Consider the following 17,433-nt stretch of genomic DNA (forward strand, 5'->3'; position numbering starts at 1 on the left):
TTTAGCTTAAATATGCCTCAAAATATCTGGTACTTTAAGAAGCTTAGAGAGAAATAAGTGGCTAAACTAACTACTTTGCGAGAGTACAGCGAAAGAGGGAACCCGATAAGTATGTCGTGTAATATTTTAACAATATGGATAATCATTACAATAGATAAGTACGAAATAAAAATCAACTTGGAATAAAAGACATGGAAATCTTGAAATTTTAGGTTTAGACCAAGTTGGGAGCAAGATATATTTTTATATAACTATTACCCTCAGGTACAATGTAGGGTAAAAAGATATGTTGATTGGTGAACAATAATAGTTATTCCATGTCATACTGCTCAACGATTCATGTATTAAACAAATACAATCTGAATTTGACGCGAAATTGCTCCGGAAGCCCACTTAGTGGTCTTGTACAAAAACTATTGTGAAATCTAAGAATAAGCTTTATCCTTCTAAATATGGTTCGTAATAGATCCCGATATGTGATTGAACGAGCAGTATCAAAATGGCGTGAAGAGTTAATGAATAACGGAAAAATTTGTGATAGAACCAAATGAGTGTTTTTTGTTTTCTATAAATCTATTGTGTTCTCGTTCTTAAAGTGCAGTTTTGTCCGCACTATAAACTGGGTTATCCAATAGATTGCATTTAAGAATATAATAATCACCAGAAAATCTGATTAAGTTATTTATGTATACCACAAATTTGAACTTATAATAACGTATATTTAATAACAATAATCTATTTTAATGAGCAGTTTCGTTATTATCACAAACGAAGCTTTCTTATACATTGCTTGTAAAAAATGTAAAGCCCTCCCCCCCCCCTTCGGTAGCACGCCAGAAACGGAATCATAGGGGACCAGCTATGGGCCTCATTCGTTTTTGATTCCAAGGTCTCTTCCAAAGGACTTTTCTACTGCGTTTCTCCGATTTTTCTTTGGTTCACCCCGTAATTGCCAAAGTGCGAGACATGAGCCAGATAGTCCGTCACCTATGAAATACGTGACGGCATATTTTCGTCGCGTAAATAACATTAAGGGAAGTGCAACTCAGGCCTTTGTTTTGTGAATTAGCGCTAAGGTTATAAGATTCTGGACAAAGAAGGTCAAGTTGGGCTCTACCCTAGCTTGTTCGAGCTTTTGAAGTCCCTAAATTCCCAGACAAAACCTGAATTTCGGTCCAAAATACTGTGCTACACTGTCCGCCTTTCCCAATAAGTTTGATGCATTTCAAGCGAAATCCCACTGTTTATTCTTAAGCAACTCTATGGGGTAACGCTGTTGGGACTTAGCGGGAGGCCCTTATAAGGATCTACTAACTTAGTTTCTTTAGCCAGTGAGATCCATTAAGGGTCCGGGTGAAATGATATGGTACATTTTTCGTTAATATTTTTTTCATCTAAAACTTCGTGAGTGTCAAAAACTATTAAAAAATTTAATATTATAAACTTGGGTTACACCTAGTTTGCCTCGAACCACAAATGACATGGTGGACCTTTCCGGCGTTTATTTTGGCCAAATAAAATGTATCAGGTATAAGCGGATTTTATTTATCTCTGACCTAATCTTTCTTAATTTTCAGTGCCTCTTGCCCCCCAATGCTATTGGGCGGGTCATCGTGGTAAGTTTGGTGCAAAAACATTGTTTTTTGCTGAGGTTAGCTTATGTAACAAATATTATATTCACCACCTATGAATATCTCCGTTCAAAATAAAAGTGCGATACGCAAGCAGTATATATAGGATTTAGGATTAACGAGCAATCGAATCATAGTAGAGTCTATTGCTTAGAAGGAGGAGGATGCTGGTGCATAGTTGGTCTTCCGGGAACGGTCATCTTCTTCATCCCTCTATGAAGGAAGTGGAGAGACACACTGAAGGAACACATGTATCGAAGTATTCCCAATCTTTGACAAAAAATAGCCGACGTGATTTTCTTGAGATAAGTTTCCTTTCCTTCAGAAATTTCGAGGAGTCGCTTCCGTGGGCTGAAGAGGAGACGATCTCGTGGTCTGAGGAGGCGGTCTCGTGGTCTGAAGTCTGTTCGGGTCGGTCTTGAAGAGCTCTTGTATTGTTTTGTTTGTTTCTATGGCGGGCCGTTGACGGCCCTGTTATCTTGCGAATGAATAGAGCGATGCAGGATTATCTTTTACCACTTTCTATCAACTGCTGTGGGCTCTATTAGTAACAGGATGCCAACATCCGACTGAGATCCGTCAGCAACGGCAAATAAATATGAACAAGTGAAGTATTAGATTTTGGGGACGTGTTTCGTCGAATGTCACCTTACAATTAAGCGCTCGGATGCCCAGGTGTCGGATTCAAATCACGTCCGATGTGCTCGCGATCTGACGACCGCTTATTGCGGAGAAGTTGTAGGCGCCATCATAACCGTGCTTTCGCGTGCACGTCAAAAAAAACAAAAAAAAAACCGAGAGCAGAAATTATTCCTCAGACTTCCGCCGAGGCATGCCACATGCCATTGGTTTTTTTTGAAATACATATAAAAAAGTTTGCACTGAGGTCCTGATATAAACTAGGGAAATAGCGTTGCCCCGATGTGATAAATTTCTGTTTTTAATTTGTCTTTAATTTTTTTTTCGTTGATATTAGGAAGCACACTGTCTGTACACTTTAAATGTGGTATCTGGATTATCAGCATACATAAGTAGATTTGACAGTTATACAAGGCACTGTCAGCAAAACGAAGCGTTATACGTGGTTTAGTATGTTCACGCTTCTTTCTTTGTCATTTGTTCATTTCCGTTTTGTTTTTGTTTTTTGTTTAGTGTACTGCCTGAATTTTTTAGTTTGCAGAGCGATAGTATGGCGCCCAAGACTGGCCACGCTCTTTGTTTCTTACAAATGTCAGAGAACATAAGATGCTCAAGAATATGGCGTTTGTTATACTTGATACGGTTATTACCAACATACCATAACCTTCTTTATCACATAACCCGTGCAGTGCAGAATGTTCGCTTTGAGTGACGCCGCGCTCGAAAGCGCCGCTATTTGTAGGTTACTAAAGTGCGCAAGGCAGTAGACGACGTCACTTTCAAACACAATTTATGTGCTTCGTTACGTAATATGACAACAAAATGTGCACTATACGCGCGTCACCTTTACCAGTAACCTCCCCGAATATAATTAAACTTCCGTATGCATGCTGGTGTGGCTAAAAAAACACACGTAAAATAATTTTACAATTGTGGGTAAAAGTAAATATTCGATACGGTAAAGACGTTGCGCAGAATGAGCATAAAAAGCAAGCATAACTTGGATTTTGCTTTTCAACCTGACATTTATGGCGTTTAGAGGGTTTTACTACCGTTAACTTCCAATCTTTTTAGTAGTGATTAATCCAGTTTTTTGTGGTTTGCTATTACGTTTTCCAATAGGTAATATTACACCTAGACCTTGCATTTCTTGTCAAAAAACTACTCATGCATTCGCTACGTCAGACAAAGAAGTTTCTTCGAACTACTTTGAAAACCCGTTGTCAAGCCTTCTATCATTAGATTACACAGTGGTACCTTACGTGTCAAACTACGGATGAAGGAAAAAGGTGTAGCGCAGCGTCACTAGCTGATACCAGATCAGCCTTGTCATCGTCAGCCTTGTCATCGGCACAGCAGCTGCGCCGCTAGGGCATACTGTATATAAGGGCTCACGATGCGTGCAATAAACGTTGTTGAACTCGCTACTTGCGTACGAGCCACACAAGGGTTATTTGTTCACTCGTCGACTGATTGTTTAATGTGTACGACGGCAGGAAACTATCGAGAACATTTGCATTTATCGTTGGGACAGGGTCTTTTCTGGGAATATACTAAAATGACGTTGGAAAACAACTTTGGTTATACGTCGTGCAAGTGCGTCTGCTCATTGCTCATCTCGTGCTTTTGTTTACCGCCGACCTCAACCAAGGACAAGCGACGGCGCGCGCTTTGCTGCATCGTTATCGCTCGTTCAGTGCTCCATTTCTTTGTTGTCCTTTGATTAGCGTGCTCCTCCTTGCTTTCCGATGCGCCAAAGACGTGTTTTGGAGCACTTGCTCGCCGTATAGCCCACGAAACAATTCGCTTCCTTTCAGTCATTGAGGTCCTTGTCCTGTTTATGGTCCTTGACCTGGTTAGCTTATAGAAAACCCATATGAAACTGCGTCATGCAGATCTGCGCATGAACCCGACGCTTATTATCTTATCATTGTTATAACGCAGGTCCATGCTGTCCGCTGAAGGATACTGCGCCTCAATGGGCATACTTCGTTGAATCACTTAAAAATATCCAGGACTTTCAGTTAGCCCACGAGTTGTTCGGGCGGTTTGTGTGAATATTGAAGTTGCATTTGTGTGGTGTACACTGTGACCAATAAAGGAACAATAAGAAACGCCTTGAGAAGTAGGTTGTTTCGTTCTTTTTAGGCTCTCCCATTCCACCTACTGCATTATAGAATATTTGTAATTCCTCGAACACTCTAGTTTGGGTGACGCAAATTATAATAATGCTGCCCAACTGCCCGCAAGCTTGGCATGGGAAGTAACCGTCGCCTGGAAGTGACTTCTTAAAGTTTTATTTTTGCAAACACCTCAACGTATTGTGCGCGCATGCGCAGTTACATTGGAGAATCCTCAGAAAACAATAAGCTCGCGTCAAAGGGGCTCGCTAAAGATCTTTAAGGTCTGAGCGAAATTTAGGTACTTCCAAACCGAAAGCAGTACACACTTCTTTCAACACGCTGTGCTCGGAAATCAGTCAACCGAAAGCAGGCAGTATACACCTGCTAATATTTCCTTCCTGAACACAAACGGCCTCCACAAAAATCACTTCCTGTGTTAAAAAATATAGCGAGATTTTCCTAGATTGAGCATTCTAACGGACTTCGTCGCGCTCTGAGAAAATGTAATATATTAAGTGTCTGGAAGATTGACCGGGACAGCATAGTAGAAAGCTGAGACAGTACGTACAAGGTCACCAGAATCACACTTTATTTTGTTAAAAAAAAAACAGTACTATATAAGTCATTTCAGTTTCAGTTACTCAAGATCCAGACGGAGATGGGTTTCTGAAAAGAAAGATAATTGAAATTCGGTGAAACAAACGTACAAATCAAGCATCTCCAGGAACTAAAATGAATAGCCAAAACTAAACGTACATATGACAAAGCTATGTAAGCAGTTAAAAAAAGTTACTTAGTGAAAACAGAAATACTCACACTTCTTTTTGCGAAGAAGGGCAGTGTAGTCAGCGTAACTTCCAAGACCATAGCCGTAGTTCAGACCGTAGCTAGGAAGGCCGTGTCCGTAGCCGAAGTGACCAAGACCATAGCCAAGGTGGCCTACACCATAGCCATATCCGAACGCTGGGGCATGGGCGACGGTGTGGACAGCTGGAGCAGTATGCAAAGTGGACAGCCGGGTCACCGCTGGGGCAACGGAGTAGGTGGCGACTGAAGCAACATTGTGTGGGTGAACCACTGGAGCAGCGTGGGCGCTGGAGATTTCAGTTACAGCTGGAGCAGCTGCGTAGGAAGTGACGCCATAGGAAGTAACAGCTGGGGCAGCGTGGACAGTAGACACTCCGGTGACCGCTGGAGCAGCTGCGTAGGTGGCAACTGGAGCGACAGCGTAAGGGGCAACAACGGGGGCGGTGTGTACGGTAGATACCTTAGTCACAGCTGGAGCAGCCGCGTAGGTTTGAACAGCTGGAGCGACGGCGTACGAATTAACAGCTTGGGTAGCATGGACAGTAGACACCCTCGTGACGGCTGGAGCAGCGGCGTAGGTGGCAACTGGAGCGACAGCGTAACGAGCAACACCTGGAGCAGTGTGGACTTCGGAGACCCGAGTCACAGCAGGAGCAACGTAGGAGGCGTGAGCTGGAGTAGTGTGGACGGTAGAGAGCCTGGTCACAGTAGGAGCAGCTGCGTAGGGGGCTACAGCTGGAGCAACGACGGGATATCCAGCTACGCCGGGGTAGCCAACCAGGCCGGGGTAGCCAGCGAGACCGGGGTGACCGAAACCGAAGCCGACGCCGAAGCCGTGCTCGTGTTCGTGGCCGATGTCGCCGTAAATGTGTGTAGCAAGAGAGCTTGTGGCCAGGGCCAGGATAAGGCAGACTTGAAGCTGGGCGTAAAATGATAAACATTAGTTCAAAATAAACCTTATGAATTGACCGATTTATTGCAATTTCAAATGAGTCATGCTTTACACGTTTCAAAAAGCGTACAAAATGTGTTCTTAATTTAAATACGATATGTAATATTACATTGTTTAATTTCAAAAGTAACGCTGGAATATTGCATCCACCTATGGAGTTATATTTATGTGGGTTTGTATTTAGATTTTTACTTGAAAACTTTAAAATAGGTTTACTTTAAAAGTGTAGTCTCCTGAAGAGTTCCACTTACCATGATGCAGTGTGGAGTTCGAGCCGAATAATGATCAACTGAGGCTGATCTTCTCACTCTACCCCTATTTATACTGGAAGAACCGCAAAAGAAGTTTAGAATCTGTCGGTACATTCGGGGATTTACCCAGTGTTGGTGCTGAATGCAATAAAAATGCAAGAAAAATCAATCCCATCTCGGGCACTCACGTGGAATAAACAGAGATGTCGTCTTTGGAGATAAAATGCTTGCCCTTCCTTGACTTTCACTGGCGCCTGGCATTCGAGAAGAGCAGGTGATTTAGCTGTGATTAGACTTCATCATACGCGTAGGTCCTCGCGTTCTAAAAGAAATGCTTGCTGCATTTAATCCTATGCATCTTCTATTTTTATTCACATTTTATTCTAATCATTCGAAAGTGGTTAGTGTGCCCGGCCTTTCACTGCAAATAATGGGTGTCCTTAGCTGGCTACCTTTCATTACACTTGAAGTCAACTTCCAGTGCAAGATAACTCTAGGATCACGTTCAACTTAAGAGGACTTACTCGTTGTGTAGAACTTAAAATGGAAATGTAGAAACGATCAGCTTCTCGCATATTGTCATGGAATGTATACAAAACGTCGTACTTCAAGGAAGGGTCGACCACCTCACTCAAGATACACATAATAACTCAGAAGTAAATACACCCCAGAATACTGAAAATGTTCTGCGAAACCTTTCCGGCGTTTTTATTTTCGATTAGCAGGAATTCAATCACGATCATTCTGACCTGTAGCTCACGATCCAGGCCTCGTCTGCGTCTGCGGTCCTCAGATGCCCTATATTCTTTCAATTTGTCAAAAGGTCCGAGGTAAGGGACTTTAAGATCAATTGACATAATAGTTAAGAGTCAGGACCAAATCTTTTTCAAAATCTTGCAGCTACGCCAATCAAACATGAAGGACTGTTTCCGCTCATATTGAACGCGATAGTACCAGTGATTTGGAGAGCTCTGAAGAAATGTTGAATTTGGAAGCTGATCAATAAGAAAATCAATATGATTTCCTTACCTATAAAGAAGTTTTGAAATATAGAAAAGACGGTTATTGATCCTTTTAGTGTGATGAACAGCAATATCTTTTTTGTCCTGGGACCGAACAAGAAAATACAGAGGTGCGTGGCGAACGTATGACATTCTCTTAGTCACACACAGACTGTTAAAAAGCCGCTTAGATGCTGCAGTCCTGTGTAGAGAATCAAATGCTCTTTTTCAATACCAAATATTATTACAAAAAAAACTCATCAATTATCCAGGGTGTTGCTTATTCGTATAGTGAATGGAGCTACATTTGTTTCAAAAACAAACCTCTACCTACCGCAAGGCTAGGCCAGTTTAACTGTATATTAGAACACGTTCGTTTCGTTACAAGTTAATTCAGAAAGTGTCAACGTGACTACGAAGGCACGTGAAGGGTAAAGTGAAGATTGATCTTAGTCCTTGTTTGCATGATTTATTTACTGCATTTTGGTACTGTAAACAGTACTAATCGAGGAAGCGAGCGTTGTGATATCCGCTTGGTGTTTCTACAAAAGGTACACTGAGAGGGTCTGACCCAAAACATTTACATTTTGAAAATATTTACACCTTTAACTTGTGCCTTCATTACATACATACCGTAAGAAGTAGACTGTAAAATATATTTAACAAATATGGCGACGCGTTGCGCATTCCATGGTGTCATGTTATGTGTTATTCACCAACTGTATTATACAAACAGCGCAATTACGATTAAACTTTGAAGACTGTGACAGTATGTTGTTGCAATTACTGATATTTCTGGCGATTTACGCCACTCCGTGACAGTCTTTTGATTTAAATAGAACATTTGATTGGGGTAAATAATTGCAAGTTGTGTTGCATAAACACGACGCCTTTAGTTTTGTTTAGAATGTTTCTCCTAAGTGAGACAACGCACTTTCTTGGTCTTGTGACTTGAAAATAACACACTCAATAGCTACTCGCTCTAAGGAGGCAATTAGTTTAATTGCCAAAACAATGCTGCGTTTTTTGGTCTAAGCATATATTTCGGCATCGTAATTCGCTGAGCTGCCTCCGTAAATTGGGGTGATACGTGATGCCTTTAAGAGTGTTGTACAGGGAAGTAGACGCACGGGCTTTTTTTAGTGTGTAGTAAAGGCGTCTCCACAGACAGCTGAAGCAGGGCGTGGTGTGTCCCGTGCATCTCCATATCGCCCCATAGTCAATGAGATTGCTGCACCGGCCGAAAAGAAAACAGAGTAACCAATCACGAAGCAAGGAGCGTAATCATATTAATCCACGCCCTGTGCGTTTCTGAAGCTGTCACACACTCAACACAAAAGCGATTTCGGCAGGCCATAAAAAGCCACCAAACCCAATGATGCAAGTCCAGAGGAGCATGACGAAAATCTGAACATTTCGACTTGCCACTAACTTACCGGTAACTGCAGCTAAATGATAAAGTGCAAATATCGATGTTACGCTCCTCGTAGAAGCTGACAAAAATCATGTAGCGAATCACAGCCGCGTCTTGGAAAGTAAAACGGACGGCTGGTCGGTGGGCACCGAGCTTGTGTCATGTAAGGACTGCCAATACATCTAGAATAACCAGGCGCCAGCAGTAATAAAAATATATGCGTCGGCCGGGAATCGAACCCGGGCCACCCGCGTGGCAGGCGAGTATTCTACCACTGAACCACCGACGCTTGGATTTCGGGACGCAGGCAATTCATTTGAGCCGCTAGCTTTGAAGGTGACCTCGTTTGAAACAGCTTTGCTGCGTTTTTCCGCGCATATGCGCAGGCATCCCGCACATATGCATTGTCGAGGCTACAGCGTTTTGCTCTATTGAATAAATAGCCTTATTTTTTTAAAATACGAGATTTATTTGGCATACGCAACCTCCGAGACCAAGCATGATTCAATTGAATAGTACGTGCTTAGAGTACGTCGCGATGAGTGACTTTTTGGGTAGCCCTTATATAAATTTAAGATTATGGCCTATTACACTTACTTCTAAATTGTATTTATGAACTTGACCACAATTCAGAAGGGTCATAAACATGATAAACACACACACACACATTTAAATTTTTTTTTCAAGGAGCTTTGAACGTATTGAGTAATTGTTACGTTGCAGTGTCCTGGAAGTATAAAACAATTATATCACTCCTGCACGCTTTAAATTATGCGTTTTTACTAAGAGGTTTGGCAAAAGTGAGGCTTTCACATTTCGTTCGAGTTTAGTGAAACTTGGAAAGATATCATCCTTATAGGTTCTATGAGAAATGTTAAAGATTACAGTGGTGCTCGATTCCGATATCTTGTTTTTAGTATTGCGTGTCCTTAGAAGGCAAGGGTAGTCAAGTGAAATAGAGGACTGTCGTATGTTTGCAACGATTTATAATTTAATGCTCTTAAGTGAGATAAACGGTCATGAGTGTATGTAGATGAGGACGCCTGCTACAGACCTACGATTGTTATCACTCTCTCCTAAAAAGACATGGTGACAAAATAAAACAAAACGACCCATGTCAACTGCTTATCGACGAGTGATTTTACTTGAAAAGATAGGTTGATACGAGCGCAACTTTTGGTGAAACCCACAAAAGCTACCAACGTATTTTCAAAAATATGGCTCGATGTGCTCCTATGGGGACCTTTTTGATTTCACATATCTAAAGAATGTGAAAAAGAAGTTGCGTCGGCCGGGAATCGAACCCGGGCCACCCGCGTGGCAGGCGAGTATTCTACCACTGAACCACCGACGCTGCAATACGCATATATCCGCGACCGATTGCACGGCGAAATGGTACCCGTTTTACAAGGTGATCTCGTTTGAAGCTTAAAGCAGGTTTTGCTCCGTTTCCCTTCCGCCACGCTTGCTTACAACCAGGTCGCGACGTTCAGTTTATGACGTGGCGCTGAAATCGACTCAAGAAGTGCCTGGAGTCTTGAACACTCTGACAATTGGCGCAATTAATAGGGTTTTGTGGAGAAAACGCGGTAATCTCTCTTGTACCCAAGGGGAAAAACAGCGTAATTATAATATGTCGCAGGTGTAGTCGACTCAGCACATTGTAAGGAAGTTCAACATTTCACCTCTTCCATTTACCTACCTCTTTCTGCACTAAGCACGCAAATGGCCCACAACGTTTGTCTTCACTTTGACAAGACGCAGGCTTTACTCAATAAAGAATCCCCCTTTTTGTATTTTCTGCACTTGAACTCTTCTCAAATCTTTTCACAAATCAATTACATATCTAGCCCCCAAATTTGCCGTAAACTAAGGCGGCGGCATATTGCGAAAGCAAGTGATGTGAATTATTTAAAGTGGACTAAGCTTTCTTTTACCATAAACAAAAACGCAGTCAAAGCCTATATAGTGAATGACAGCATAAAAATGGCGGGTTCGACAGGTCCTAAAGATCCCGTGATCACTCCTTGGCAAATGACCTTGAAGCATTAGCCGATAAATCACGCGGCAAGGCATATCACGAAGGGAAAAGCCTGAACGTCGTAAGTCATGCCCTGCGCTTGTCTTTTGCACTGCGTGAGTTTTAAATAATCCGTTTCATGTGAAATCTATCACGGCAGGAGCTACGATCTCAGGGAGATAATGAAGTATAGAGTTAAATGTGCCTCGTCGTGGTGGTAAAACCAATCACGTACAAAAAAAAACACACGATCACGACGCTTTTACTGTGCGTGGTTGGTGCAGCTAGTGATAGAAAACATACTACAAAAGAAGGCGAACGCCCTCTCAAGATAGCCTGCTGGCGCTGATGGATAGCCTCCAGCAAATCGGAGCGCTGGCTGCGGTCGGACTTACGTATACCGGAGTTCATGAGACCCGAAATCTGCCCACTTTCTGATAGGCGCGTCGGCGCCTGTCAGAAAATGGGCAAATCATGCAAAAACCATGACGGACATGCTCGAACGATGCAAAAAATTATTGCGCCGGCCGGGAATCGAACCCGGGCCACCCGCGTGGCAGGCGAGTATTCTACCACTGAACCACCGGCGCTGAGCTCGCAAGGAAATCCTTGACCCAGTGCAGCGCCATAGGTTACTCCGTTTTCAAAATGATCTCGTGGGGAGGTTTGAAGAAGGTTTGCTCCGTTTCCCTTTCGCCACGGTTGCTTACAACCGGCCTGCTATGCTCTTTTTATGGTGAAGCGGTGGAAAGTGTTTTCAGAAATGTCGGGAGTGCTGAGCGCTGTGACAATGAACGCAGTCGTAGGGTTTATGAATAAGGGGTAGGCAGATTCTTTTTCATGCTGAAGTAAAGAAACGTTAGTTATAATTAATATAAATATAATATAATATCAAAAAATTATAAAGAGAGAGATATATCTCTCCCACTTCCCTACCATTGCATCTTTTTTTCGCAACAAAAGCACGAATCGGCCACGACACTTATCCTTCACTTTGACGACGAGTCGGCTCGACAAAAAAAATGGTAACTTATTAATAATTTGTGTGTATATATTTATTTTTGATTACTTAACAAAGCAAGTGCCTTACCAAGCCACAAAACTGTTAGAAATCAACGCGGCAACATATTGAAAATAAAAAAAAAAAAGCTTTTGTTACTGCTGTGATGTAGACTATACTTCGTTCCAGAAAATATCAAACCGCTGTCAAAAACTACAGTCACGACCGGTTAAGAGGGGCGGGTTCAAGCAATACGAAAAACCTAAGAACGCATTATGATCTATGAACCCTCAACATGATAATCATGTGTTATGTTTAAAGATAAAGATAGCGTTCTTTCATCAGCCCACAAGCTTAAAGGAACTCGCGTAGCCATCAGCGAAGACTTTCCAATTTCTGTACGGCTCGCACGCCGTCACCTTCTTGATTTTGCAAGGCCAAAAGGAACCCCTTACAGACTGCGTCATGATAAACTTTTTATTAATGATAAGTGCTACGTATTCGATGCCGCTCTTGGCGCCGTTAAAGAAAAAGACACATAGCCACGCCAGCGCTTCTTCTCGTCGCCCTCTAGGAGTCGACCGGCAAAGCACCATGTTATCACTAACAAATCTTCAAGTCATTCTATCCTATTTACTAACATTAGAAGCCTAATACCAAAGAGAGACGAAATAATTTCAGTAATTGAAACTTGTAATGCCGCTTTTGTTGTACTTACTGAGACGTGGCTAAGCCCTGATATATCTAACGTTGAGCTATTTCCCCCGCACCTAAACTTTCGAGTGTATAGGTCTGATAGAAAAACTAGAAAAGGAGGGGGCGTACTTTTGGCCATAAAAGACCACATACCATCTCGGCTAATACCGCTTACCACTGACCTAGAAGTTGTTTGGGTGTATCTTTGCACAACGCCTTCCGTAATAATGGGTGTGTGTTACAGGCCGCCGGATAATAAAAGATATTTTCTTATTGAGCAGTATAAATGCCTTTCTGAACTCGCATGTAAATATCCTAACGCTTTAGTTACCCTTTTTGGTGATTTCAATTACCCAAATATTAACTGGTCTACTATTTGTTCTAACTGTGCATTTTCTCAGGAGTTTATTGACCTTTGTTTAGATTTTGGCCTATCTAATGTTATCACTCAACCCACTAGAATTACCAATCGCTGCAGCAACGTACTCGACCTATGTTTAAGCAATGACCTTTCACTCTTCAGCAACGTCACATACTTACCCAGCATTAGCGACCATCTCGTCATTGAGCTAACATTCTCCATCACTACTCCTAAGAAATCACGTTATTGCAAATTCATTCACGATTACGCGAGAGCCGACTACGCATCTATCAACACCAACCTCGAAGAATTTTATCACACATTCTCAGTTAATTTCGCAGAAAGGACGGTCAATGAAAACTGGATTCTGATCAAAGATAGACTAACATCCCTAATCAAACGTTTCGTTCCACTCACTCGAATTATATCCGATAACACTAACCCTTGGTACGATAAAACAGTTCATTGTCACTCCAACAGGAAAAAAGAGCTTATACAAGGGCAAAGGCTCATAACACTAACGCATCTTGGAACGCCTATCACGAATGCCCTAGGGCCTACAAATCCGCGATTCATGATGCCAAATCCAAATTTTATACTCATGACCTCCCAAACATTTTAACCAATAAACCTAAAAAGTTTTGGAAAGTAATTAACCCAGCACTCTCCCATTACAATTCGTTGACGAGTACGGCCTTCCACTTTCTGACGAACATAGTGCTCTTGAAACTAACAATTTTTTTAGCTCGATCTTTACCAATGAAGACTTGTCAAATATGCCCAACTTGTGCCAACCCCTTCATCCTCCTATGAATCCTATCATGATCGACCACTCTGGTGTACTAAAGGCCATTGATCAGCTGAAGGTGTCTTCTAGCTCTGGCGACGACCAAATAAACTCGAAAATATAAATAAATACTAAACTCGTCTCTTCAACTTTTCTCTGCGACATTTTCTCGCAGTCTCTTCAACTTTCTGAAATTCCATGCGATTGGAAAATCGCTAACGTCATCCCCGTTTACAAAGCAGGTGATCGCCAACTCATCAACAACTATCGCCCCATCTCGCTCACTAGTGTGTCGTCTAAACTCTTAGAGCATATACTCTATTCTAACATAATAAACTTTCTAGACTCCCACAACCTTCTTTTCGAGCATCAGCACGGCTTTCACAAGTCATACTCATGTGAAACGCAACTAACAGCTTTTCTTACTGACGTTTACTCAAACTTTGATTCTAATAAGCAAACTGACGCCATATTTATTGATTTCTCCAAGGCATTTGACAGGGTCCCTCATCAACGTCTCTTACTGAAACTTAGAAATATTAATATCCATCCCTCCGTCGTCAAATGGATCTCCGAATTCCTCACAAATCGCACCCAGTATTCATCTATTAACAACACCAAATCTACCACCTGCACTGTAACCTCCGGCGTCCCCCAGGGAATCGTTCTTGGCCCCCTTCTATTTTTAATATACATTAATGATCTCTACCTCAACATCTCCTCTTCAATACGTCTGTTCGCCGACGACTGTGTAATTTATAGACCTATTAATTCAAACCACGATAATCAAATTTTGCAGAATGACCTCGCACTTATAACTCAGTGGTGCCACAAATGGCAAATGACTTTAAACTTTAATAAATGTAAATCTCTATCATTCACCCGCAGTTCGCATGTTTCATCCTTTTCTTATCACCTTTCCACTATCCCAGTAGCTACCTGTTCCTCATATAATTACCTAGGCGTTCACCTGACCTCCGATCTGTCATGGACTACTCACATAAATGCTGTCACTGCCGATGCTAACCGTACTCTCGGATTTCTTCGCCGTAAACTCAGACTAGCAACACCTTCAGTAAAACTACTAGCTTATACGACCTTGGTCAGATCTAAACTTGAATTTGCTTCATCGATATGGTCACCATGGCAATCATATCTAACAACCTTGAATCCATTCAAAACAGAGGTCTTCGTTTTATTTACTCTGACTACTCCCCATACACTAGCATATCAGGATTACGCAAATCAGCTAACCTTGACCTACTTTCTTTACGTCGAAGGGTGTCACGTCTCACTCTTCTTCAAAAAATCTTTTACCACAACAACCATCTAAAAGATTCTCTACTATCACCTCCCACCGTATTTTCCCTCGTTTTGACCACTCGTGTAAACTGCGCTCAATTACTTCGTCATCTGTCTCTTATAAAATGTCGACTATAACATCTGCTATTCACGATTGGAACTCATTACCTGACCTCATTGTAAACATGACAGACACTAACAAGTTTGCTGCAGCCGTTAACCTCTTTCTTTCTGAAATACAAGTATAGGTTACAGCGTGTTTTTTATTAACTATTTTTGTTGATGTTTTTATTGTGTTCACTCCCTTGTATAATGCCCCCTGGGGCCCTCAAGGAAAATAAATGATGAAATGATGATGATGATGTGTTTCCTAAGCTTTCACTGGGCTTGATTTGCCGAGCCGATGACACATAAAGAAGACGGTTTAGGTAACTTGAGGTTTTAGCGTTGCCTTGTTGGCCTCATCTCGTGGCATCCCTTTGCTGTGCTCCAATTAGAGATGTAACGATCGAAGTTTAAAATACGCTTAAGCAATTTCAATCCTTCCTCTTAGAAAACTTATATCTATAAAAGTTATATTATTGCGAAATAAAAAGACAGTAGTATGAATTTTCAAGCAACAAACATGGGCGACAATAAATGACAATAAACGTGACTATTAAGGAGTACATGTTGTAAGTTCATAAAATAGAGCCCACGACTTAATTTTCCCGTGGACGTTACTTTTGTAAAATTCGCTACTTGAAAAATATTAAAACAATCGGTCGTGAAAATGCATCATCCTACGGTAACGATTTTAAACCATACTGCACACAATCGCGGCATTGTGCCGGCGATATGTTCCCAAATTCTACAGTTCGCAAAATAGGGAAATATTGAACCCGCGAAAAAACAACGTAATGTACAGTATACTTTTACCCGGATATATTATGGATTCACAGCTTAACAAATTTTACAGAGGTTGTCACCAATGCACTGACTGGACATTTTAAAAAGAGTAAAACTGTGGAAACAATTAACGTAACTAACGAACCATTTTATATTTATTATTTTTATCTTTGGACACATATGCTTTAAATTACTTTGAGAAGTTTTATATTATGTGGTCGCTTATTTTTATTTAATAGATTCATTAGTTTCATATTATTATCATTTTTTACTATTTGTAGGTATTTATTATTTCATTGGCCCTCTTCCCCCACCCTTAGCACGACGTAAGAAACCAGCACCACTAATGGGATGCTGAACCAAAATCTGGATTCCCCAAAACACGCGGCAAAAGCGTGATACGGGATGCTACTAACACCAAAACATCACTCATACAGCGATATCTCGAACGGATGACCGTATTTTTCAAAAAAAGAGGCGCATTTGGCTGGAATATTGACGTCATGTTTCTCCGAGAAATAGAGGGAACGGCCTCGCGTCTTCTCTGCCTCGCGGCCTTGATGGAGCGAAACGAAGAGAGGAGGAAATTGTAGTGAGTGCGCAAGCGAGCTGGTGGAAATTAACCATTCTGATGTTAGCCTGAGACTGAGGTCTGAGACTGAGACTGAGCTGTGTTAGAGACGTATCCTCGACTGTTCCTTTTTCTTCTACTTTGGAACTTCCTCTTTTCCTGCCTCAGTCTCAGGCTAACATCAGAACAGAGAGGAGGAAACTAGGTATCTTGACGGTCACGCGCCTCGTCGGCCTGGTTCAATCTCGACGTCCTTCTCCAAAAATACGGCCGTTCATTCGAGATATCGCCTTACGAGTAGTGTTGTAGGGATTATAGCGTCCGCCTACATCTCAGGGATTGTTTTTTTTTCTGAAATCCGAATTTCGGTTCACCATCCCTTTAAAGGTGCACTAAAGACTTTTATGAGATCGTCTGTTCTTGGTGATAACTTATCTGACGGGCTCCAAGCATCCTAGAAATTCAAAAATTATGCTTGCGCGACGTATATTTCCCTACTAAGACTGTGATCGACGTTTGTGCCGCACTTGTTTCGGAGCAGAAAAATCTGGAACACACTGCACAGAATCCAGCGGAGGCCTCCGCTACGGCATTTCCGCTTGCAATTTGATGACGCTCGTCCGTCATCACGCCGCCGGAGCCTCCGCTGAATTCTGTGCTCCAGATTCTTCCGCGCAGAAAGGGACACGAACCTTGATCACATATTTAGTATGAAAATAGACGTCGCACGAGCAAACTTTTTTTTTATTTCTGGGATGCTCAGATCCCGTAAAATGAGTTATCACCAAGGACAGAAGATAGCAGAAACATATTTAGTTCACCTTTAAAGTTGCTTGCTCATGCATGTTTCACCTCTGAACACGCATGAAATATGTCTGATTCGTAAAGGATTGAAGATAGTCTCACTAATATTGCACTTTTAAGAAAAGAGTCGTTGAACGGCACTGTGACGTCGGTGCGTTGGAAACGGAGATTGAAACGGTTTCGACT

General features: G+C 41.8%; 3 non-coding genes across 3 annotated transcripts; all 3 read right to left on the reverse strand.

Annotated features, from left to right (window-relative positions):
- Window positions 1-9,036: 9,036 nt before the first annotated feature.
- Window positions 9,037-9,107, reverse strand: Trnag-gcc. Its single transcript has one exon. It is a non-coding gene; the product is annotated as a tRNA-Gly (tRNA).
- Window positions 9,108-10,101: 994 nt separating this feature from the next.
- On the reverse strand, window positions 10,102-10,172 carry Trnag-gcc. Its single transcript has one exon. It is a non-coding gene; the product is annotated as a tRNA-Gly (tRNA).
- A 1,185-nt stretch (window positions 10,173-11,357) lies between these two features.
- Trnag-gcc lies at window positions 11,358-11,428 on the reverse strand. The gene has a single exon. It is a non-coding gene; the product is annotated as a tRNA-Gly (tRNA).
- Window positions 11,429-17,433: the final 6,005 nt, after the last annotated feature.

This window comes from Ixodes scapularis, unplaced genomic scaffold (genome assembly GCF_016920785.2).
Source record: "Ixodes scapularis isolate PalLabHiFi unplaced genomic scaffold, ASM1692078v2 PGA_scaffold1__304_contigs__length_218370807, whole genome shotgun sequence".
NCBI classification, from domain to species: Eukaryota; Metazoa; Arthropoda; class Arachnida; order Ixodida; family Ixodidae; genus Ixodes; species Ixodes scapularis.